Source organism: Erythrolamprus reginae, chromosome 4, assembly GCF_031021105.1.
Source record: "Erythrolamprus reginae isolate rEryReg1 chromosome 4, rEryReg1.hap1, whole genome shotgun sequence".
Taxonomy (NCBI): domain Eukaryota; kingdom Metazoa; phylum Chordata; class Lepidosauria; order Squamata; family Dipsadidae; genus Erythrolamprus; species Erythrolamprus reginae.
Genome location: NC_091953.1, coordinates 37,715,549 through 37,742,893, shown reverse-complemented (window position 1 = coordinate 37,742,893; position 27,345 = coordinate 37,715,549). Strand labels below are relative to the sequence as shown.

The 27,345-nt window shown below is 34.7% G+C and overlaps 1 protein-coding gene across 1 annotated transcript in view; it reads right to left on the bottom strand.

Annotated features, from left to right (window-relative positions):
* ZPLD1 (zona pellucida like domain containing 1) overlaps positions 1 to 3,654 on the bottom strand; it is a 62,473-nt gene extending 58,819 nt beyond the window's left edge. The window contains exon 1 of the mRNA XM_070751722.1: positions 3,536 to 3,654. The gene's annotated coding sequence lies outside the window, so the exon portion shown is untranslated. The remainder of the gene's footprint in view (positions 1 to 3,535) is intronic.
* Positions 3,655 to 27,345: the final 23,691 nt, after the last annotated feature.

Below are 27,345 nucleotides of genomic sequence, written 5' to 3'. Positions count from 1 at the left end.
ACTAATATAAATTAGCCTGGCCTCAATTCCCCACTACATTTTGCTATCTATAAACTATGAATTTATGCGCAGGACTCTTCATTTCATGTTATAATAAATGTATTATAGAATGTGCAGTTGGCATTGCTGGCATTACTGTTTTCATAATTACTTGCTTTGTTAACAAAAAGGCTAAAATGAAGAAAAAGCTAAAATATAGGTACGTACATATGTAAATAGGCAGGTAGGTAGGTCTGGGGAGGGAGAAAGAGGGAGGGAGGAGACAACCTTTGATAATAAAATTGATTCCAACAGACAAATCACGCATATTAGTAATCACCACCTATTAGTATTTGTGTTTATAATTTGATAGGTTTTTATGAAAGAAACAGCAAAAATCTAGTCCATCATAACATTTTAGAAATATAAGAGTGGAAAGAGTGCTTGCATATCAATCATCAATTAAAAAAAGACTGAATATCAGAAATTAAGTCAAAATCAGCAGCCAAAAATTTGATATCACGTATTTTACTATGTATAAATAATTCAAATCATGTTTGCTATAATTATTTCTTCTTTTTAAAAAACAATGTAATTTAAAAGTTAAAAGAGGAGTTCATAAACATTTGCAAATTCCAAGGTACTCAGTAATAATCATTATTATGAAAAGTTATTATCAGTATTATTATATTTTTATTCAACCAGTAACATTTTAGACATACCCTTTTTCCCCGATAGTAAGACACCCCCGATTGTAAGACGTATCGGGGGTTTCAGGGGGGTCGGCTAATATAAGCCGTACCCCGAAAGTAAGACATATGTCTTACTTTCGGGAAAACACGGGGGTATTGCCGGGGGGGAGCCCGATGACGTTGCTTCCAAGCTCCCCGCACGCCCCTCGCCTTCGCCTCACCGCGGCGCCACCGCCTCTTCCCCGGCTTGGCAAAGCGAAGGACGGCGCTGGTCCAAAGCGCGCCGAGCAGGCAGCGGCTTTCAGCGAAGGCGCTCGTCCCAGCAACCGAGTCCTGCCGAGGCTCGGCTGCAAGCGGCCAGCGAGGCCGACCGGCTCCGAGGTGAGCGGCCGGAGCTGCGCCCTCCTTCGCCTGCCTCCTTTCCGGCAGGCAGGTGGGGCTGCCCAATTGCGCAGAGCGGCTCCTCCCCTCCAGACACACGCTTCCCCGACATGCGTCTGCGGCTCCACGCATGCACGCCGCTTGGAGCCCTGAGGTTGAACTTGGAAAAGGGCTCACGAGGCTCCTGTCCCGTGGCTGCCCTTCTGGACTCTGGGGAGATGCCTTCAGGAACGCGACCCTTTCAATTTTTTTCCAATGTAAGACATACCCCGAAAGTAAGACGTAGTGGGGCTTTTGGGGGTAAAAAGAAAGTAAGACACTGTCTTACTTTCGGGGAAACACGGTACAACTAAACTTCATTTTTGTGGAATTAAAATATCAGGAGGAGAACATTTGGAAGCAAATGTTTAGTTTTGTTTTTCTCAAAGTCTTTTCTGCATAACATCTAAAAGCCAAATAACTTCTGTGACTGGTAATTAAGATATTTTCATTCATTCATTTCAAATATAATACTGGAACAATCTATAGACATAGATTTATCAAAATATATAAGAATAAAATGAAATTTAAAGTCATAAAAATAGCATGGAGAAACAATTATATATTTCTGGAAACATAAAGAAAATAGGTCACAGCATTGCAGATTTAAGTGAAAAATATTACTTATAATATTATTGAACAATGCTTTTTACAATGTTTTATATTTAATCATAGATCTGGTTGAAAGGTATATAAATTTTGTGACTCAAAAAATAATGCTTATAAATCACTGCCAAAATAAACAGTACTTCTATTAAGGGATTTAGTTATATCATACAGAGCTATAAAAATCTTTCCATGTATTCCTATTTTAATTATTGATGCATGAGTAAATAATTTTGTGAAATGACATGTGTATAAAGCATGGGAATACATATTCTCCTTATAATGGAGTCTATGTATCAGGAAGACTTATAATTGATTTTCAAACATGGTTTGAAAAGATTGAATCTATTCTGTTTCATAATTAACACACACCTACTTTTTTGTTGCCATTTATGATAAATAAGCATCCATGCATATAAAAGTCTACATTGGCTTTCAAATCTGTGGGTAAAATTAAATTAATGTATCAGTATATGCTCCACACTCAATGTGTATAACATTAACGCTATAGAAGTATGGAAAGTCATCCTTGAACTATTTATTGTCATATACTTATTTTTATTCAAGAATCCATTATGGCATTAGCATAGTACTATACACACAACCTATTTATTCTAAAAGCAAGAGAGAAGGCAACTGCTTTAACTATCTGATAAGAGCTCTGTAGAAATTGACAAAATAAAATATTTTAAAAGTTTTTTTAGTACTGAAAATTCTTATGCACGCTTGAGAGTGAATGAACCTAAAGAAGAATTTCAAGCAGGAGAAAGTTCATTGTTAATGTAGTAACATAGCTGTACAAAGTCCTAGAAAGAGCTGCTTCACAATGGGCAGGTGCTCATATAAAGAATCATTCATTTTATCTTTACAAGCTTCATACAGCTACTTTGAAAGTTGCCCATAGCTGTCTCAGAATGAACAAAGGGATGCTTTGCACAGCCTTAGAAGTCCCAAAATAACTGTACAAGAGGGAGGTCACTTTTACAACTTGTTCTTACTCCATTGTTGCTTCACAGTCAAAGACCAAGACTCGGCATTTAATTTGTTTTACTTGAGCCTGTATTTCAAAAACCGCAAATATCTGTTCCACTGAATTATTATTTTTATTACATACTGTATCTGTGCTTTAAAGTACATAAAAGTGAAAGACTAAAAATGAAAACAAAAACAAAGCAAACCAAAGAAATAAAACAGAAATATTGCAAAAGTCACTTCATACAAATTTTAAGCAGCTTATTAGCCCTTAATAATACAGCACTATATTGACCAGACTTTCCAATAAACCAATAGGAAACCAGTTTATAGGTGGAAAGTGAATACAGATTGTAATCATTGGGCTCTACTCTCTTCCCAGCATTGAAGAGTAATATTGTATCAAATGATTATCAACCATTTATAAACTTAAGTGTGCAGGTTAGATTATCAGTGGTGATAATGTATAATATATGGCTTCAAATTTATACTAATATTGGCATCAGTACTGAAAAAAAAGATTTTATTTCAAAAGGCATCATTATAGCAATAGCACTTAGACATATATTGCTTCACAGTGGCTTACAGCATCTCTCAGTAGTTTACAGGCTCAGCATATTGTTCTAATTCAAAGGGCTCTGGCAAATTCCAAATCCAAAATCACTTATTTATTAATAAAAACTCGCTCTTTATTCAAAATCAACCATACATGAATTAAAATGCAGGATTAAAACAGCACAGAAGCAAATACTATCTCTTTTAGAGCCAGCTTTGATCTATGTCTGGAAAGAGCTCCAGAACTCATTCTTTATCTACATTCCTGAAATAAAGTCCCAAAGTCAATTTACTGAAACAGTTCTGCTCACCCAAGTCTTTTCTAACAGAGCATCCAACAAGGATGATATTTTTGCAACAGAAAACATGGTTTTAAAGTTTCATTCCAGCACACCCTCAATTTCATGTCTCTTCCAAAGAATGGCCCCATTTCCCACAATCCCATTCCTTTATAATGCCTGGAAGTGACATCAAACCTCAAAGAGCTAAGGCTGTGAATTAATACTTTCTACTCTGTAACTCTTCTCGCCTTCTAAGCATTCTTCTATAGCAAGGGTTTATCCAATGGCTTTCCATTCTCATGTCTCCTTCACTTTCTAACTGGGACCACTCTCCCAATGTCACCTCAACCCCTCTAGTGGTTCATTCAGGCTCATTCAAGTCACTTTCTGCCACACTCTCACTCTCTCCTTCCTCTGGCAACCGCCTGGCCCAGGGTACCCAGAGGGGCGTGGCTCATCCTTCTCACAATCTGAAACGACCTCAGTTGGACAAGGAGCACTCACAACACATATTGCCTCCAACAATAAGAGTCCTCATTTTACTGACCTCAGAAAATGGAAAACAGTCAATCTTGAGCCAGTCAGTATTGAACTCTTGGCAGTCAACAGAATAAGCTTGCAATACTGCATTCTAACTACAGTGCTACCCCAGCTCTTTATAAAAGTATGATAGCACTTGAGCAAAACCATTAATGTATACTGTCTATGGAGACTTTCAGTCAACCAGATCCCAGTTGTCCCAAATATGTTTTTTCAAAAGGCAACTGGACTTTCTTTGGTTTTCTTTGCAGGCATTGATTCTCATTCAAGAACTGAAGAGAACTGAAGAAGCTCTTTGGATGAGAAGCTAAGTGTCTTCAAGGAAAAACAAAAAAAGTCCAGCATCTTTGGGATATTAATGTACACTATTCAAAAAAATAAAGGGAACACTCAAATACACATCCTAGATCTGAATGAATGAAATATTATTATTGAATACTTTGTTCTGTACAAAGTTGAATGTGCTAACAACAAAATGAAATTATAAACATAAAAACAAAGAAGATTGACGGCAGAAAAAGACCTCATGGTCCATCTAGTCTGCCCTTATACTATTTCTTGTATTTTATCTTAGGGTGGATATATGTTTATCCCAGGCATGTTTAAATTCAGTTAGTGTGGGTTTACCGACCATGTCTGCTGGAATTTTGTTCCAAGCATCTACTACTCTTTAAGTAAAATAATATTTTCTCACGTTACTTCTAATCTTTCCCCCAACTAACCTCAGATTGTGTTCCCTTGTTCTTGTGTTCACTTTCCTATTAAAAACACTTCTCTCCTGAACCTTATTTAACCCTTTAGCATTGATTGTCAATCAGTGTTGCTTCCTAAGTGGACAGTTTGATTTCACAGAAGTTTGATTTACTTGGAGTTGTATTCTGTTGTTTAAGTGTTCCCTTTATTTTTTTGAGCAGCGTATATTCTCTAATGTGTATCTTAAACTATTCAAAATGAATAGCTATTCCTCCTTTCATAGCTTTAATGGTGTCACTTGAAGATATAAAAATTTATATAAAATATGTGGCTAGTTGTAATTTTGAAAGACTTATTTAAAATGTGATCATTATTTCTTAGAAAGGAGGGGGGAGGAGGGGGAGGAGGAGGAAATTGTTTTATAAAGTCTATAAAGCTAAAAATTAACTTTCTGCTGGGATTTCCTTATGAGGCCTAAAGAAAATGAAATATTTGGTTTTATCTTGTTTCACAGCCAAGGTGGATAGTCTTTCTTTAAGATAGAAAATAAAACCATAACCATCAACTTCACTATCATTATCATTATCATCAGATGTTTCCATTCCTCTAATTCAGTCATCTGGCAAACAACTTCTCCAAAGCTTTTGGTGGAAATACTTCACGCAATAATCTACCTACAGTATATACAAAAAACTGGTAGAAAAAGAATTCAGTCTTTTTTAAATTATTACTATTAGTAATAATGAGTTTTTCTTAATAACTTTCATTCTGAACTGTCAGAGGTTGGAAGGAAGGAATCTGGGGGAAAATCATTATCAATTTTGCTTTCTATTTGAGAAATCTCACTTTTTATTTTATATTTGTTTGTTTCTTTCTTTGTTTCTTTGTCAAGCATGTACAAGAGAGTATATATTAGTATAAACATAAACATTAGCAAAGTAGGTACATTAGCAAAGTAGGACAGTAGGACAGGGATCGTAGGCACAATGGCGCACTTGGCAAGAGAAATGCAGAAATTTCACAAGAGCAGCACAGAAGGCTGAATATAAGTGCAAATGGAAACTGCTTCAAAAATAATTTATATTTCAAGCATCCACTAGAGCAGCAGTAAAAGCAAATGGCATGCTTTTCCTCTAAATGCTGCTATAAGCTTACCTTGCTGATTATTATAAGAAGAGTTTAGAAATTAAAAACTTGTGCTAATTGAATAAGTGGATTACTTCATTTCAATCTGTTTTCTTTCATGTTTTCCACATCTGTAGCATAGCTTTTATTACAATATTCAAGCAGAGTATTTCTTGTTTGATACAAATTAATCTTCAGAATCTTCAGTTCTACCATGTTTTGATCTAAAGCATTACATCAATTTCAGATTCAAATTATGCACAAACTTTTATCTTCATGAATTCATAAAAGTTTGTAAATAATGTGAAAGAGGCCATCAGAAGCCCAAATGAACTTTTTGATTTTTCTTTGGGAGGTTGGAATCAACTCTAGGTGGAAGTGTTGAATGATCAGAAGGACAAGTAGAAACTATTTTTTCTACCATCTTTATTTTGGACCAAAAATATATGGCCCATAAGTCAGCAGTTTAGATAGAAAAAAGCAGTCATGATTTCTGTTCCCCATTAAATAATAAAGCAGTCTAGAAATCATTTAAACCTAATTCCTAAAGTCAACATCCCATATCAAAAAAGGAATCATAAATCATTTTAAATAATTCATTACTAACTGCTCAGATTCATTAAGTACTGTGGTTATTAAATTAGCATTTAATAAATTTTAAATTTCTTTTAAGGCTCAATTATTCTCCAATTTTATCTTTTTTCTGAGATTTATTATAGACAATCAATTACTTTTATGCTATGCTGTTGTTTGTACAGTATATTTAAGGTACAAAGTTAGGATTAATCAAACCATCCTGAAGGGATATTTTTGTTTATTTGTTTATTTGTTTATTTGTTTATTTGTTTATTTGTTTATTTGTTTATTTGTTTATTGGTTTATTGGTTTATTGGTTTATTGGTTTATTGGTTTATTGGTTTATTGGTTTATTGGTTTATTGGTTTATTGGTTTATTGGTTTATTGGTTTATTGGTTTATTGGTTTATTGGTTTATTGGTTTATTGGTTTATTGGTTTGTTTATTTATTAGATTTGTATGCCGCCCCTCTCCGCAGACTCAGGGCGGCTCACAACAATAACAAAAAACAATTTATCACAAATCTAATATTAAAAAGTCTCTAAAAACCCCTTATTTAAAAAAACAACACACACACACATTTTAATAGATCAGTTCTATATCTTTTAGAATATGGTTGAGTTAACTTGGGAGAGAAAGAAATCCACTAGCAATTTATTGAATATGCCTCCCTTTGATTTAGCAGTCTCAAGATGGCAAAATAATGCAAATTTATGTCATTTAAATTTCTGCCTCTGTTTATTACGTACATAAGGCTCAAATAATCAATTCATACTTCTGAAATATTTATTTGTAATATTTGTAATATTTATTGGGAAGGTCAATGAGATATTTTAATTGGGAATTACTGGCAGTTTTTAACCTTTCATGATCAAAACCTTTAGGATAATATTTTTAAATATGGTAATCACAGAACTAGCAACTGAATATGTGTTTTGAACTCTGTCTTAAAAACAAAAATCATGAATTCTCTAATTATACTAAAATTTCCCAGTATTTGTGGAAAAAATGTGTTGATGTATTAAACTCACTGTTTTAATGACAACACAAAATTCTTATTTTTATTTTCATTACCAGAATTAAAAAATACGACTTTAGTAATCGAGTTGTTGAAGCGTGGAACTCATTACCAGACTCTGTAGTGTCATCCCCTAACCCCCAACACTTTAAACTTAGACTATCCACAGTTGACCTCTTCAGATTCCTAAGTGGTCAGTAAGGGGCATACATAAGTGCACTAGAGTGCCTTCTGTCCCCTGTGCTATAATCTATCCTATATCTCATATATCTCTATAACAGTGGTTCTCAACCTTGGGGTCGGGACCCCTTTGGGGGTCGAATGACCATTCCACAGGGGTCACCTAAGACCATGGGAAAAGACAAATTTCCAATGGTGTTAGCAACTAAAGCTTCTAATCTGGCATCTCGGAACATATTTTTACAATCCAACCAATCAGGCGTTTACAGGGGGGTGTCCCTCTGACCTCTTGCCAATCAGCTTAAAAATCTGTTGGAAGAATTGGTGCTAAACTTATAGTTGGGGGTCACCACAAGATGAGGAACTGTATTAAGGGGTTGTGGTATTAGAAAGGTTGAGAACCACTGCTCTATAAGCTTCATTGTATATTATTATGTATTGGACAAAATAAGTAAATAAATGAATAAATGAATGAATGAATGAATGAATGAATGAATAAAGCAGAGCAGATATTTTTATGTTTCTCCAATGGAATTCAATCACTTTATTCATTATGAATGAATAGTCTCCATATGCTTTTTAACTAAAAAGGTTGGCATTTATTACAAGTAAGTATTATTTCAAAGCAGGGGAATAAAAAACCTTTACTTTTGAAATATAGTAATAAACACTTACCAGGAAACCTGCTATGTAAGTTAGAATCACAGTTATATCCATTAAATTGTGCAGCCACTGACAGCAATTTTACAGACAGCAAAAGCAGGAGCCATATTTGTTCCATTGCAAAACCTAGGAAAATATTAGGCAGATCATATTTGAAATAGAAGGCTTCATAACAGGATATAATTAAAAATGTATTTAAAAAATGCTATACTTGATCTAATTTTAGAATAGAAGTCCACAGTATAAGTAAAGTGGTTCTTATAGAATGTGAATGTCTTCTTGTATTTCTTTAAGTAAAATAAATCTATTTTCATTCTTCTTGCATTCCATTCAAAATATTTTATTTTATAGTTTCTTTTATTTCAAAATAAAAAATATTTTCTTTTAAATTTCTTTCTTTCTTACTGGGTACTTAATTCTAAGGCTGTGGACAAAACGTTTTTTCTTCAGGCTTATAACAAAATATGAATTGATTGTTGTCAGTAGTGACACTTTGTTTAATTGTTATCTTATCATCTTACCTTACCTTATCTGTTTGTTTGTTTGTCAAAAACATGTACAAGATAGTAAGTATTGGTATAAACATAAACATAAGCAAAGTAGGTACAGATAAATTTGGACAATAGGACAGTAAGGCACAAAGGGGCACTTATGCACACCCCTGCATACCTCTTAGGTATGGGGTCAAGTCGACTAGATAGTCTAAGGTAAAAGCTTTTGAGGTTTATCTGTTTATAAATATCACTGTTCAGGTCATTTAGAATAAATTAATAGAAATTAATATATAGGAAGTGCTACCAATAAAAAGCTACAACTGTTTAAGGTTTTGTTTAATAAGGATAACTAGCAATATGCTTATTAGGAAAATGCTTAAGCAAAATTAGGTAGACTATACAGAAGGTAGGCTTCCTGCTTTATCAGATAACCTGATTCAAATTTAAAAAAATAGAACATATGAAAATATCCTATATCTTTATGTCTGCTAGATCAGTTATAAACTTCTATGCACATTTTTACCAGTTTTTATTAATCAAATAATGAGAGTCTATTTACTCTAGCATGCATATAAGTGCACTACCATGCCTTCCGACCCCTGTCCTAATGTTTCTATTTTAGTAATATCATGTATATAAACAGTGTTATATCTTTATATACTACCAATGTGTACTTGATAAAACAATAAAATAAAAACAAACAAATAAATATTTAGTGGCATGATTAAGGCACCAAACTAGAAGTTTGGAAACTCTAGATGTAATCCATCTTAAATCAGGAAGGCACATGTATGACCATGGGCCAGCCACTTTCATTTAACCCTTGGAAATGGAAATGGCAAAACACTTCTGAAAATCTTGTCAAGAAAACTGCAGGGACTTGTCCAGGCAATCAATAAGAATAAATACTGATTCAGTGACACAGTAATAAAAATCAAATATTATTAAATCGGAACTATAATGATAGATCTTCTATTGAGATAGTCCAAATAATACATTAAATAAAAATTTTACATTTGATATGAGTACATTTCTCCTAATATCTCTTGTTTTTCACTTCACTGAAAAGAAATATTCAATATATTCTATTGTATCAAAGGATAGTTAGAAAATGTACTAGGACAATAACATTATATAATTTGACATTTATCCAAACTCTTAAACTGTATTGTTCAAATATCCCAATCAAAAAATTAAATCATTGTTTATGTCTACTGTCTGATATATATCTCAATCAACCTGAGTGTTTCTATTGTACGAAATGGGAAATCAGTTACTGTACTTCATTTTTTCCCAAAAAATTCTCAAGTGTCTTCTCTAAACACATCTAAGTCTCAACCCAAGATTGAAATACTATTCATGAGTATTATCTAATATTCATCTAACATATTAAAATTTATATACATATTAGTATTTATATTAACTTTATAATAGATAGCATTTCAACATTATGTTTATATTCCTGAAGTTAATAATATTTCCATTTCCATAATATTGGAGCAAAAAATGTCTTCGATTTTTAAGATTCTTAAATTTGGGCAAAGTGAGTTGAGACATACTTTATGAGACATGTTTTCTTGCCAATCCTTTCTAAGATCAGTTTGTTTGTATATTTATATGTATCTGGTCCCATTTGGTAGAAAACATTTTGGTCAATAGAAATAAAAACTAAACTAAAAAGTTAGTAATTAGTAGAAATAAGATATTTAACTCTTTAATACATATATATTGTCAGTAATAAAAGTGGCATATAATAAAATGAAAATTTTATTATATAAGATATTAATGCTATACATTAAAAAAATTATCATAGTAGTGCTTTAAAAAGTTTTATCCCAGTATTACCAAAGCCCTATAAGTGTCTTTCAATTATTAACATCATCAACAACACAAAATAGCCACAAATATTTGTTCATACACTACAATCATTCCATTATTCTGTTCAGAAGCAATTTTTAAAATACTATTTATAAAACATTTCATTATTTATGAATATTTTTTAAAAATCACATCAGTATTGGAACAATACTATGGAGATGGGCGGCATACAAATCTAATAAATAAATAAATAAATAGAAAGTAATAACACTATACTGAATAACCATAATCAATACAAGTATATTCAGCTGGTGCTACAACCCTTCATGTGTATTTAGGATTTCCATTCTCATTTATTCATGGTTTTGCTTTAACCTTTTCCAAAGGTGCATATTTTGGAAATATTTCTGCAATTACTAAGAAGCAAATATACTTGTACAGCTGCATGTGTGGATTCTGACAATGAACAAATGTCATTGTATTCACAGATGCCATAATTAATTAACATTTTAAAATGTGCTGCATATTTTATACTAAACAACCTATAGATAAACACTAAATACTTGCGGATGGTTTTCAGTCTGACTGATACAATTGTTGGGATTAGAATACTGTGGAAGGAAAGCTGTAACTGTTGACTGTCTCTAAAATAGTCGTACCAGATTAGAAAAATAAATACTATTCAGAGAATATGCAAAGATTCATAGGATCAACATTCACTAATTTCAAATGTTTCCATAGATCAAAATAATTGCCATGGTGCCTTTAATTATTCTGCATATTTTTGAGAAAGTAGACAAGAATATGATTAGCAGCTGAAAGTTTAGCAACAATAGCAATTATAATTCATTTTATTATTAAATTATGGATATTGTATGGTTGTATTATTGCATTGTCTTTCTTCTTTGAATTAAAACAACTGAAATAACATAAAAGTAGTGAATTTGTTCTGTCTGGGTTTGAATGCAAAGGCTGTATCCCATTATTGCTTTATAAGCAATCATGATCCCAGGATTAAGAATATAAACATTTATCTTCATTCATATAAAATCTAGCTGTAGCATTTCATAGCCAAATCTAATCCCCAAAAGTCATGTGTATCTTTGACATGTGTGCTTTCTGATATTTCCTTAAGTAAATGTAGAAAAACATTTTTTACTTTTCAATACTAAAAAAACAAATTTTATGGCTATACTGTTTTTTTAAAAAGAAGTCTATTTTTATAGAATTTATTTATTTCAAATCTTGATCGGTATTCATTTTGGATTTAAGAGATACTTTGATCCTGGAAACAGTTGTTGAAATATGTTTTACCTACTTCAAAAGAAGTGCTTAATTTAGCATCAAATGTCCTATATAAATAATATGAATATGGTAAAAGCTGTAGGTACACTTTATTTCTTGAGAAAAATGATTTTTTCCCCCCAAAATACAATTACTGGTAGGTTTCTTTCAAATTCATCTTCTCTGTCATTTAAAATGTCCTTTAAAAATATCAGAGACTCAATGATATTTGGTTTATTATTCTTCCAATTTCTGGATTAATATTCATCAGTGACAGTAGAATCTTGATTGAAAATCTCACATTATACTTCTAATTTGGGTACATGTTGGACTGATAGCATAGTTGACATACAGACATCTGTTCTCCCTGATTCACAAACTTTTGTTTAGATCTTCATCATCATCCCAAAATGACTTCCACAATAAGGCCCTTCTCTGGAAAAAAAAACCTTGCTCCCCAATTAGATTTCAGAAGCAACAACTGAAAAGAAAAACAAAAATTTCTGCCCGTTGGAACTTTGACAGGAATTTATTTCACAATGCCCATTATAACTTCCAACACTGAATATAAATGGCATGTTAGTGGGGAATAAAAGTCAAGAAACAATCTTTGATGTTTATTTTTATTTTTATTTTTAAAAAATGAGGTAATATTTTAAGTGGCCTCTATAAAAAGTCACTTACCCAAGTCCTGTGTACCTGTTGAGTTAGCAATACTCCATGTATCCTGTTCTGCTGCATGTAATCAAGTGTTAAACATCGCAGCTTAACAGAACTTTTGCAAAAAAAAATTCACCAGTTCCTCAGAAGATAAAAGAGGTACCCATTATGATTTATTATTATTATTATTAATTAATTAATTATTATTTAGGTATGTCTGGATTTTAGATTGAAAGCTCTGTCAGGTCTGAAAAAAATTAAGTGCCTTCATGCTCTGACTGAAAGTTGAGTAGGTTCTTTATGATAGTTTCTTTTTTCCTGCTTTGTATCCCACCCATCCCCCCTTCCTTTTTCTGATGCTTTTGATCTCCAGCTTTCCAAGGTAGAAATATTTCAACAGGTCCGCGTGGGGTAAGCAATCAGTCTGGAGATATTATTCTGTCATCGGCACATTGAAAGAAAGTCTTATCTGTAGGGGGGAAAAAAGATGAGAAAAGAAATGAGCAGAGAGATAATATCGGTCACTAGCTCGCAAGGTTATCACTATACTGTTGTGCTTTGTGAGAAATTTCTAACTTCTTTTCAGTGGTGTTCATCGTCTACAACAGAATGGGAAGGAATGCAAATGCATTCAATACTGATCAAATAAGATACAGGGCAGAATTTTTACTGTAAATGTCATTGAAGTAATATTTACTATTTATTGTAAACCAGAACAGATTCCCACTCTGTTGTAGATTTGTATTTGTAGGTAATTTGTATTTCCAAAATAAACCAACTTTAAGACATTATTGTCTTTTTACATACTTCCAAATTTTTATTATTAATGTAATGATACAAAAGAAACATACATAGATTTGTTTACAAACAAATCTTATTTTATTGGTGCACTATTTTAAGCAGATTTTTTTGTGGAATAAAAATGGGAAGGGCAAAAATCTGTATTTGAAAATACAATAACATGATAGAAAATTAAACTGGATTTTTCAATATGCATTGGCAGAAGGGATGAAAGGAATTAACAGACAGAATACTGTAGGTTCTTTCTGCCTTAGAATCGTTCTTCAAAATAATGCCCAGTCGGTGACTTAACGCCAGTCAGGATTTGCGGCAGGGCCAGGGAAACGCAGCCCTCGGCCTCTGCCTCCATTTTGAATGGCCTGGATCTCGCGAGATTTCGCGAGATCCTGGCCATGCCTGGTTATTGGCCATGGCCGATGATGTTGCCAGGGGCGGAGCCTGCCAGCCCTATAAAAGGGGCTGCGCAGGCTCGGGGCCTCCTTTTCACCCCTGACAATGAGCAGGTGAACACCCACCCGCCCTCCCTATCTTTCAGTGTGCTACTGGGGTCGCCCTTAGGGGGGCAAATAGGAATTTTTGGCGGTCTCGGTATTTTCTGTGACCGTTTTTTCGCCTATTCCACACTGCGGTGCGGGATGGATGGTTAGGGGGTGCTTCGCTCCCCGATTAGTTCTAATTGGCTTACCTCTGGTCATTGGGTTGGCAGGTTAAGGGCGGAAATTGGGAGGTGTTTAGCAACTGCGTGTTCTCTGTTGGGCATCTTTGGGGATGATTGGCAGACTCTCTCCAAGGGCTCATGGTGCCTTTTAAATCGATCTGAGCAATTGGGGAGAACCTGCCTCTGGGTCTCGCCCATTTCAATTCCCTTTCAGGGATTGGACGGCGAGACCTCCCACATGCATGGCATAGCTGGGATCCAGGTGAGGGCGCGGCCCCTTCACCTGGATCAGCATGGAGCTATGCCCTGAGTTGCCCCGGAAGTTTTTTATGACGTCATTTCCGCCCCAGAAGTATTTTAGTTGACCTCTGCGGGTCCATGTTAGCTTGAATTAAATTAATTTTAATTTAATTAATAAAAATGACCCAGTTTTAAATCCAGCTCTGTGTCCGCGTTGTCATTCCGCCTCTTGTGCAATTCTTCATACCAAATAAAACCAAAGTGGCCCTCAAGCCAATATATATTATAACAATTCTAATGAAAGAAAATATAGAATGAACTAATGTTTAATGTACAAAAATAGACCTGTAGAAAAGGCCATTTTAATTAGGGGTATTTAAATATCCAGCCTGATTTGGAATTTCAGTCCAGAAGGAATAATTTTTATTGTTTGGTTCTGAAGCAAAATGTTAAAGAATGAGATATAGGAAGAGCAGAGAAATTGAATAATAGCCTAGAATTTGAAAAATACAAACAGCTGTTTTTGTTTTGCTAAAGTGTTAAGAAGAAATGAAGTAAGGAAAATTTTGAAGTACAGTTCTACTGAAAGACCTTTTTGAATAGATGCTATTGTTCATGGACTTAACTTTTTCAGCCATTTTGTCTTCTACTTTTAATGCACAAAGACCACTTTGTGTTATTTATTTCTTTTCCATTCTTTTCTTTCCTTGTCCTGCTTATAATCTTTCTTTTCCTTCCTTGTCTTGTCATTTTGAATACTTTTATGATTGCTATTGAACAGTTTTGTTATCATTTTTTTAAATTAAGTCTTAATTTTTAGTCTGATTGTTTCTTTTCACTTCTTGGGGCATTTCTGTAATGATATATAAATTTATAAACATTGTATTTTTAAAAGAAAAATTGCTACTCTTCATCAATAAAAATGTGCGCAACTACTTATAAATTCCAATAATAAGGTAGATCCTACAGGGAGAAGAAAAATGAGTCAGAAGGGGGAAAATATCTCAAGTATTCATTTTTATAGTTAGAGGCAATAAGAATAATTTTTTTTCATGTAAATGGGAGAATGGTTCTTATTAAAAATAAATAATCTTCTTATCTTACAATTTCAGTGACTGTTCTTTGCAATTGTTCTACAGGCATAATAATATAGTTCCTATTCTGAAACTCTCACTGAGAGTTCAAAATCCTTTCTACTCTGAGAGTTCAAAATCCTTTTCTCATTCCAGCCAAAGATCACATTATGCAATTAGTAAAAACATGGATTTATTTTCCTTCTCCCTTTCCCCCCCAGCTTAAGCTTCACACAAAGAGATGTCTGATTAAATGATCAGTTGCCGATGGGAAAAAATAGAATAGAAATTCATCAACTAATATATTCATCTTATATGAAAAAAACAAGCTAAATTAAATATCATAATCCTGTTCAATATTTTCAAAAATTAATTTGGATTTCACCACCCTAATCATATGGGTTCCATTAGAGGAGTGTTTCTCAAATAGTGGGGCGGGCCTCCTTCCAAACAGATGGCACTGATGTTTCCAGATGCACAAAAGGTTTTTGACAATTTAAACTGGCAATTTCTAAATAGGCAATTACAATATATGAATTTTGGAACGAGGTTCTTACATGTCACAGAAGCAATTTATAATAAACAGTCCGCAAGAATAATTGTGAATGGAGAGATGACCGATAAAGTGAAAATCACCAAAGATTCAAGACAAGGCTGCCCATTCTCACCACTGTTATTTATTTTGATGTTAGAAGTACTGACTAGAGCTATAAGAGCAGACAAAGAGATTTGGGGCCTCAAAATTTGAGATGAACAATATAAACTGCAAGCATTTGCAGATGATTTAGTTTTCATTTTGGAAGAACCACTTACTTCAGGCACAAAACTCCTAGCTCAAATTGAGAATTATGGAGAAGTAGCAGGACTTAAAATCAATAAAGAGAAGACAAATATGATTGTAAAAAATATGACAGAAAACCAAAAAATTGTTTTAAAGACACTTTTCAACATATAGGTAGTGAATGGGTAAAATACTTGGGAATTCAGTTAACAGCAAGATGTTCGACATTAATGGAAGAAAACTATATTAAATTGAAGAAACAAATTGAAACTGATTTGCAAAAGTGGAAAAACTTGCAGTTGTCATTGATAGGCAGGATTGCACTAATTAAGATGAATATCTTACCATGATTGCTTTTCTTATTTTCAAACATACCAATTAAAGTTAATAAAACCTTTTTTAATTATATGAATAAGATAACAACTAAATTTATTTGGCAAGGAAAAAGATCAAGAGTTAGTTTAACTTAAAATGTTTACAAGATGTACGAATAAGAGGAGGATTTGGACTTCCAAACTGGCATTTGTATTATCAAGCGGTGGCAATGACATGAATTAAAGAATGGATAACGCTCAGAAACAAAAGACTTTTGACTTTTGAAGGGCACGATTTACAGATAGGATGGCACGCATTTGTATGGTATGGAAAACAGACTATACATTGGTACTTTCAAAGACATAGCATTAGAAATTCTTTAATTGAAACTTGGGGGGAAATTAAAAACAAACATTATTCTTGAATACCTTATTGTACTGCACCTTTGGAAGCTCAGATATACCCCAGCAGAGTACAGTGGAGATCTGGAGAAAGTTTTATGAATGGTTGGAAACTAAAAATAATTGAGAAGTATTTTCTTTTCATTACTTTTGAAGAAATACATGATGATTTAATTTTAATCTACTAAAGACCCAGATGACAAAATAAGGATTGGTGGCAGCATTGGATAAGGAGTTAACACAGAGATGAAAGGATTAAATTAGATATTGAGTTAAGATGTTAAGATGTTTATGTTTTATTATAAATAGAAAAAGGGAATATAAGGGACTAGATTTCATAATATTGTTATCTGTAGATGCAATATATTTCATGTGTAATTAATTTTAATTAACTTAGCAAAGAAGAGGATAAAAAGTACATATTGAAAGTATTATTAGCATTTTTTTCTCTGAATGTTTAACGTATCAAAGAAATATCATTAATTATTATTTTAAGCATTGATTCTGTGTTTTTTATTGCTCATGTTGTTTTATGGTATGCCGGAAGAAAAATTTAAAAAAATTATACCCCCCCAAAAAAGAAATAAGGCCTTTAAAACAATTAAAAATTATAGAAATAGCAAGGCTTACAATATTCACTGGCTTCCTTATTTATACACTATTAGTGTAGAAGTACAAGAAAGAAACATTAAATATATATTATTTAATAGGTATAGTTGGGGGTACATCTCATACAAAAAAAAATACAGCAAATGAAAAATTGTTCAAAAGGAACTAACAGAAATTGCCCTAGATGTTAAACTGTGGAAAGTAAGTAGGAGAAAATAATGGAGAGAATAAATAATGGCAGTGATGCTGAGTAACTACTAGCATGCTCCCAGCCAAAAAGATATGAAGAATATGTCCCAAAAGCAGCTTTCAGGTATTTCAAGATCTTGAACTCCAAATGAATTTGTCAAACATCTGCTGTGTGACAAAATCTGTCAAGCATGGTCTTTCCAGAAAATTGCTCTCTTGCATTACTGAAAATATTGTCCTTTAGAGAATCACCAATCTTCAGTGGTATTAATTACCATAGAAAATATAATTGAAAAAATAGAAATGGATGAAGTATTTGTGAAATAAACATATACTAGAATTCCTCCTATTAAAGAAAGCAAAACATGTATTTTAGTAACCTGAGAACCATAATAAGTAGATTTTCATGATAGTAGAAACCTGATGGGGGGAAAAGTTCAAGTTGGCTTATATTTCTTAAAATAGATTTTAGAACATCAATTGAAAATATTTTCCTTGAAGGCAGAACAGTAGAAGATGGTACTATGACTACAAAGCTTAGTAAAGATTTCAAATACAAAAAGGATGAATGTAAGAAATAGAGATTTTGATCACAAAAGAAGAGGATAGGCAGGGAGTATGTAATGCACAGGTGGGATTCAGTTGGTTATCACCAGTTCTTCTAACCATTAGTTAATTGCTTAGGCAGCTTGCAGAACAGGTAAAAATCTGGAGAGGTCAACCGTGGATAGTCTAAGGGTAAAATGTTGTGGGTTAGGGGATGATACTAGGGAGTCTGGTAATGAGTTCCATGCTTCGACAACTCGATTACTAAAGTCGTATTTTTTACAGTCAAGTTTGGAGCAGTTAATATTAAGCTTGAATCTGTTGTGTTCTGTTGTGTTGTTGTGGTTGAAGCTGAAGTAGTCGCCGACAGGCAGAACGTTGCAGCATATGATCTTGTGGGCAATACTTAGATCATGTTTAAGTTCTAAGCTTTCTAGACCCAGGATTGTAAGTCTAGTTTCGTAGGTATTCTGTTTCAGGTAGAAGAGTGAAGGGCTCTTCTGTGAAGTATCTTTGGACATTTTCGAGGGTGTTAATGTCAGCGATACAGTATGGGTTCCAAACAGATGAGCTGTATTCTAGGATGTTGTAAGCTCTGTTAAGTAGTGTGAGATTGCCAGAGTAGAAGCTATGTAGGATTAAATTAACAACTCTTGAAGCCTTCTCGGTGATGTTGTTGTAGTGGGCTTTGGCACTTAGGTCTTTCGTTATTAGTACGCCAAGGTCCTTAACCGAGTGGGGGGTTATCTGTGATAATTTGTTTATTCACTTTGTATTTGGAGTTCTGATTCTTTTTGCCGATGTGTAGGACAAAGCATTCGCTGGTTGAGATTTGGAGTTGACATGTGTTATACCAATCAGAAACAGAGTCTAGGTCTTTTTGTAGAGTAGTTGTGTTATCGGTGCTGTTGAAGAGTTTTACATCATCTGCAAAGATAACAGTTGCTTGTGATGAGATTGTAAAGGTCATTGGTGTAGAGAATGAAGAGCATTGGTCCCAGTACACTATCTTATTTATTATTTATTTATTTATTATTTGGATTTGTATGCCGCCCCTCTCCGAAGACTCGGGGTGGCTCACAACAAGTGAAACAATCATAATAATCCAATTAATTAAAATATTTAAAGATTTAAAAAGCCCCATATACTAACAGATGCACACACAAGCATACAATGTATAAATTAAACGTGCCCAGGGGAGATGTTTAATTTCCCCATGCCTGACGGCAAAGGTGGGTCTTAAGGAGTTTACGGAAGGCAGGAAGAGTAGGGGCAGTTCTAATCTCCGGGGGGAGTTGGTTCCAGAGAGCCGGTGCTGCCACAGAGAAGGCTCTTCCCATGGGACCCACCAACCGACATTGTTTAGTTGACGGGACCTGGAGAAGGCCCACTCTGTGGGACCTAATCGGTCGCTGGGATTCGTGCGGCAGGAGGCGGTCTCGGAGATATTCTGGTCCGATGCCATGAAGGGCTTTAAAGGTCATAACCAACACTTTGAATTGTGACCGGAAATTGATCGGCAGCCAATGCAGACTGCGGAGTGTTGGTGAAACATGGGCATACCTAGGTAAGCCCATGACTGCTCTCGCAGCTGCATTCTGCACGATCTGAAGTTTCCGAACACTTTTCAAAGGTAGCCCCATGTAGAGAGCATTACAGTAGTCGAACCTCGAGGTGATGAGGACACCGCTTTTATTTAATTTTTTTCAATTTTTTTATTAGTTTTCATAAAATAGACAAACAGACATACATACATTCAACATAAAAGGTGGGGATATATTTTCCCCGCTTATCTCAAAAGTATGAATTTAAGTACATAAAAAAGAATACATAATTGAATATATAATTGAATGTTAAAAAAAGATTTGTTAAACTTTTCATTAAAGAGAATTCTTCTCATAATAATTCTTTGTATATAAGCTAATTCTAATATATTTCTAAACCAAACTTAATTTATCTAACGCTATTATAACCAAAACAATTTACACATTTGTATCTTAATATTCTATTATTTTTTCTTATCTATCCATATATAAACTTTGTTCCATGTTTCATAAAATTTCGTATCTTCTTGATCATTTAACAGGGACAGGGGCAGATATGGTGCTTCCTATTTTAACCACTTGTTGTCTGTTTGACAAGAATGCTGTGATCCAGCTGTGGAGGGATTCTGAGATGCCATAGGATTTAAGTTTTAGGAGTAGTTTGTTGTGGACCACTGAATCAAAGGCTTTGCAGAAGTCGATATATAAATTGCATCTATAGATTTTCCTTGATCAAGTTGAGTTATCCATGTTTTTGCAGTGGAGGAGGATAGTTTTTTTCTGAATCCAAATTGTTTGTTGGAGAGCAGATTATTGGTTTCTCGGTGGAGAGTAATTAATTGGTTTATAATTGATTCCATGACTTTGCATGGGACAAAGCATAGTTATATTGGTCTGTAGTTATTGACAAGAGAGGGGTCCCCTTTTTTGAAGATGGGGTTGACTGTTGCTTTCAACCATAGCTTAGGAAGTGTGCTGATTCTGAAGGATTTTTTCAAAAATTATGCTCAGTGGTTCTGCTATAGCAGAAGAGAGATTTTTTAGGAAGTATGCACATAAACTCTCTGGTTGACTGATAGAGAAGGTTTAAGGTCATGTAATGCTTTTGCAACACGGTCTTCAGTGAAGTCTATTTGAGAGTTTGAGGTGTGTGTGATGAAATTGGGGAATGAGCCCTTGCTGTTGACAGAGATGGAGCCAAAGAATGAGTTGAGGAGGTTAGCTTTGGATGAATCATCGTGGTATTTTTGTTGTTGGGTCCTTTGAGAGGTGGGATAGGTCTAGAGTCCTTGAGTTTGTTGTTGATAAAGTTGTAAAAGGCTCAATTGGATTTGGTACATAAGAGGTTTTCCTCTTGTATGCTGTGGTACTAGAGACATTCTGCTTTTATTTGGTTGCATATGGTTTTATAACAGCTTTTGAAGTTTTCTACTTGTCCTTCTTTCTTTTTACCCCAGAGAGATATTTTTTTGTTTGTAATTTTCTTATTGAGATGGGGAGGTTATTTTTCTTGATTGAGATAGATGTTAATGGTATGTATCAAAATCATTTATAGTGTCTTTGCATATAAATCAGGGATTGTTGCTTGGATCCTTTAATTGAAGATTTTGACGAGGGGAGTTTCCTGACATGACTGTTCTCTGGGATTTGTAGCACTGGGGTTTGTAGCTTTATTGTTTTATAGTATGTTGAGTGGAGGTGGAGGCAATGGAATTTTTAGAGCAGGGGAGCAGGAAATGGATGTTGACTGCTTGAGGTTGCTTTGAAAGCCTGGCTACCCCCTTGAAATGCTTAAAGGTCTGTGGATAACCACGTGGGATGGAGCTCTGTATTTTACCGTAATAGTGGAAAATCCGTGAATTTGATTTTGCGTTCAGAATGGCTCTTAACTAATAAACTTTGGTTTATTTATTCCATTTATTAGTGTAATTTTGCAACTTACGTCAATTAGCTTTGATTTATTTTGGTTTAATAGAGTATTTTGCTTCTTCTGTCTGCCGGGACTAGCCTTTCGCTGTTTCTCACTTTCTTTCTGGGTGCCAGGGAGGAATCAGGACTTCAGAGTGGCCATGGTTGGGCTGGGGGAAATAATAGCAGCGACTACTGCCTGTGATACACTCCCTATTCCTTTGCCTATTAGTCGTTGTTTTTGCTAGATGAAGACTCTTATACTGCTGTGATAAGCAGGAAGCACCTGTCAGCTGGGAAAGATCCACTGCTGTGGCCTAGAGCTGAGATCTTGCCTCATAATCAGGAGGTTATAAGTTCAATTCTAGGTAGAGGCAGATGTAGGGTCTCCTGCTTGGTCAGGGGGTTGGACTAGATGACCTGCAAGGTCCCTTCCAACTCTCTTAATATGTTAAAATAGTAATAACAACAGTGTTTTGGTGCAATTAAATCTCACTTGAGCATTAATGCAGCACTATGCTGAATATGTGTGAATATTCCTTCCAAAGAGATAGAACACAATTTCTCACAGAAAATTTTCAGTTTTTTTCCAGCAAGAAATTTCTCATAGTGTATAGTATACAATACAAAGGATACAAATAATAAAATTAGCAAATTAACACCATCATCAGGTACACAGCACAGAAGCAAATGTATGCCTTTAACTCAGTCCATAAATAAATAAGATGTGTTTGTGGTTGCCAACTGATAAATATTTTGTACTACTTAGATCTTGCAAGATAAATATTTTATTTTTAAAAAAGAACTATATTTATTCATTAGCACTAGCTGAATATTGGGTTTTCAATATGGCAAAAGAAATAGTCCCTATTCCCTTTATTCTTTTAGATACATAAAACATCATCAACTATTCCATTCCCAAAGAATTTTAACTTCGTAAAGTGTTTATATTTTTATTGCTATATAGTCTTCACTTGTAAAGAAAGTATTTTGCTATGTAACCAGCAGAGAGTTCTTTGGCCCTTCCATGGCAACTGTGAACAGATCTTGTAAGCAAAACTAATAAAACTGCATATAACTGCCTCATATATCACAGGAGTAGAAAGCAAAAAAACAGACTTAGCTATGTCTGAAATATCACTGCTAAAAGTCCTATGCTCATTATTGGCAGACATTTCCTTTATATTCAGATGTCCATGTGGGACTCTTGACGCTTACATCTGCACTTTGTTTGATATCAGTAATTCTAATATCTAATTCTGGCTTTCCAGAAAATGTTATAAAACTTGGTTTCTTTTCTCTTTCTTCCCTTAACAATTCGAAGTGGTGTTTGTTATATAGCCATATAGAGAATGCCTAAAGTCAAGCATAGTATAAACAAATAAATAAGAACCTGATATTCAGAATATTTTGCTAAAGTAGACAGAAAGGCGACAAAGTAATATTCTTAATCAAATAAAAGGCTGAAAATTTTGCACTCATTCACTAATGCTAAACAGCCACAGTTATTGAACTGAGTAAAGTTTCAGAAAGCAGAACACTTAACACAATAATAAAATACATCTTTGTAAATATAATTTCCTGTTCATTGAAAAATATATGGTTTTATAAGCCATTATTCAAAAGAGCTACACACATATCTCAGTTAATGGCATGATAGAAAGGACAGTGAGTATAAGCCTATAATACAGTTGTTCTTTTTCAGAAAAACTTTTAGCTTCAGCTAAATAAATTAATTTAATTGGAATTAATGTTACTGTTAAAAATGAATGGATTGATACTCGTTTCATTATTTCCTATATAATTTTTGTTCCTGTTCCTGTGGGTGATGCAGAATAAAAAGGAAGCAGGGCTTGTCCGGTATCTCCTTTCTCTCTTTCCAAAAAGGAGCAGATTACTCTTACTAGGGTTCTGAATTACTTGATTACAAAAGGCTTTTAAAGATTATATTAAAGGATACATAGTACAGACACTCCTTGACTTACAATGGTAATTGGGATTGGGATTTCCATTGCTGATTGATCAGTAATAAAGTAATCCCAGCATTCCCCTACTTCAAAACTCAAATCCTATGGCATCTCAGGGTCCATCCACAGCTGGATTACTGCATTCCTGTCTAACAGGCAACAAGTGGTCAAAATAGGAAGCTCCATATCCACACCCTTCCCTGATAAAAGCGGTGTCCCCCAAGGTAGCGTACTGGGACCTACACTCTTCATTCTCTACATCAACGACCTTTGCGATCTCATCACAAGCAACTGTGTTCTTTTTGCAGATGATGTAAAACTCTTCAACACCACTGATAACACAAGTACTCTACAAAAAGACCTAGACTCAGTTTCCAACTGGTCCAACACATGGCAACTCCAAATCTCAACCAGCAAATGCTCTGTCCTACACATCGGCAAAAAGAATCAGAACTTCAAATACAAACTTAATAAACAAATTATCACAGATAATCCCCACTCGGTCAAGGACCTCAGAATACTAATAACTAAAGATCTAAGTGCCAAAGCCCACTGCAACAACATCGCTAAGAAGGCTTCAAGAGTTGTTAATCTAATCCTACGTAGCTTCTGCTCTGGCAATCTCACACTACTTACCAGAGCTTACAAAACTTTCACCAGACCCATTCTCAAATACAGCTCATCTGTTTGGAACCCATATCGCATCTCAGACATTAACACCCTTGAAAATGTTCAAAGATACTTCACAAGAAGAGCCCTTCATTTCTCCACTCGAAACGGAATACCCTACAAAACTAGACTTACAATCCTGGGTCTTAAAAGCTTAGAACTACAATGCCTTAAACATGATCTAAGTATTGCCCACAAGATCATATGCTGCAATGTCCTGCCTGTCAAAGATTACTTCAGCTTCAACCACAACAACACAAGAGCACACAACAGATTCAAGCTTAATATTAATTGCTCCAAACTTGACTTAAAATATATGACTTTAGTAATCGGGTTGTTGAAGCATAGAACTCATTACCGGACTCTGTAGTATCATCCTCTAACCCACAACATTTTACCCTTAGACTATCCACGGTTGACTTCTCCAGATTCCTAAGAGGTCAGTAAGGGGTGTACATAAGCGTACTAGAGTGCCTTCTGTCCCCTGTCCTATAGTCTCTCCTATATCTCATATTTCTTCTCTATTATATCCTCTATAACCTTCATTGTGTATTATTGTGTATTGGACAAAATAAATAAATTAAAAATAAATAAATAATAAAAATTATTCAGGGAGAATCAGGGATCATAAAGCAAGGTTTTTCTCACAACCTCCTGCCAGCTTCAGGGAGTTGTAAGTCATAGGAGCAATGAAGGCAGGTCGGCAGATAATAAGTGCCTGATGCCAGGTGCATCAGGGTGCATGGGTAGCCATCATGAGTGCAGCAGGGCCAGAAGTGACTGCTACCAGCTAGAGGACAGTACAGAAGAGTGAATGGAAGTCCAATATGATGCAAGCATAGTGAAGTCAGGGTGGCTGCTGCTAGGTGCATTAAGTATGCAGATGGCCACAATAGGCAGGAGGGAGCGCTAGAAGCACACTTATGTGCACTTTGAACTACAAGATCTCTCAGATCTCATACAGATGGTCTTTGACTTACGACCACAATTGAGCCCAAAATTTATGTTGCTAAGTGAGAAATTTGTTATGTGAGTTTTGCCCCATCTTATGACTTGTCTTGCCACAGTTGTTAAGTGAATCACTGCAGTTGTTAATAACACTGTTATTAAGTGAATCTGGCTTTGCCTATTGACTTTGCTTGTCAGAAGGTTACAAATGGGGAGAGTGCAATGATTATAAGTATATAAAATGTTATAAGCAGTGGTGGGCTGCTGTTGGAACGCCTAACTGAGTACAGCTCAGTGGCTCTGGAACGTGAGTGCGGGATCGAGCGCAAGCAATGAAGATTTTTAAAGGTGATAACCAAAACCTTGAATTGGACTCAGAACCAATGTAGCTCAACAGCTACATTGCCCCTAGAACTGTCCATATAGCTGCACTCTGTGCCAGCTATAGTTTCCAAATACTCTTCAAGGGTAGCCCCAGATGGGGCACATTGCAATAGTTCATATGTTTATCCCAGGTATGTTTAAATTCAGTTAGTGTGGATTTATCAACCACGTCTGCTGGAAGTTTGTTCCAAGGATCTATTACTCTTTCAGTAAAATAATATTTTATCATGTTGCTTTTGATCTTTCCCCCAACTAACTTCAGATTGTGTCCCCTTGTTCTTGTGTTCACTTTCCTATTAAAAACACTTCCCTCCTGCACCTTATTTAACCCTTTAACATATTTAAATGTTTCGATCATGTCCCTCCTTTTCCTTCTGTCCTCCAGACTATACAGATTGAGTTCATTAAGTCTTTCCTGATATGTTTTATTCTTAAGACCTTCCACCATTCTTGTAGCCCATCTTTGGACCCGTTCAATTTTGTCAATATCTTTTTGTAGGTGAGGTCTCCAGAACTGAACACAGTATTCCAAATGTGGTCTCACCAGCGCTCTATATAGCGGGATCATAATATCCCTCTTCCTGCTTGTTATACCTCTAGCTATGCAGCCAAGCATCCTACTTGCTTTCCCTACCGCCTGACTGCACTGTTCACCCATTTTGAGACTGTCAGAAATCACTACCCCTAAATTCTTCTCTTCTGAAGTTTTTGCTTACACAGAACTGCCAATACAATACTCAGATTGAGGATTCCTTTTCCCAAGTGCATTATTTTACATTTGGAAACATTAAACTGCAGTTTCCATTGCTTTGAAGAAATCTATCTAAAACACCCGTGACCATAATTTAAGAAGTTATTAAAAGAGGATAATCTATCATTTAACTATGATCCCAATCATTATCTCTCACTAGATTATCAGATTTTCTAGATTAATGTCTAAAACACAGCATAATCCTTTAATAATTATTTACGTTTTCTTGAACTCTAATGGGTAAAGAAAGAAAAAAGAAAATGAAAACAAAACAAAACTCACTTGTCCTAATTTTTAAAAATTGCCCTGACGCCAAGCGATCTTTTTCATTTTCCTTTCAGGGACATTTTAAACTGTTTCAAAAGTTAACTTTCTTTTGTTCTCTTCTGAAACTTAATGATTTTTCAAACCTTGAGATAATGATGTCCTTTCAATATTAAAAGGCCAGATTAAAATTATCACTGTTGTCTAACATCTGTATCCTTAATCCTAAAATTGCTCAGACATTGCTGCTCTTTTTTTTTGGCCAAGAAACAAACAGCCCATTAGCTCTTTTGGAGCATAGACAGATTCTCCCATTGAGATGATTCCCAGCACACTTGCAGGTGCTGAACAACATCTCTCCGAGGAAAAAAGAAAGAAAGCAGTACAGAGGAGATATTGTTCTCTAAAAGATTTCCTGGTTTCACATTTTCTGAAGTATACTGTTAAACTGCTGAAAGAGCTTCACTCTCTTGATTTGGCACTCAGGAAGAATTGTAATGGACTACTGATCATACAAAAAGCAACAAGCATTTTATATTATATTGTAAAGGAGGATGTCTACATTTTTAAACATTGCATTGGGAGAAAATTCTAGGGTGCTTTTGTTAAGCAAACAGAATGCTGGATTTCCTTCCCACCCTCATTCTTGAACAGTTACCCTCAATAATGCTTCTTTAAGCTTCATTAAAGGATGTCAGTAGGAGGCAGAACAGTGGCAAACTAGATGATAAATTTTCATCA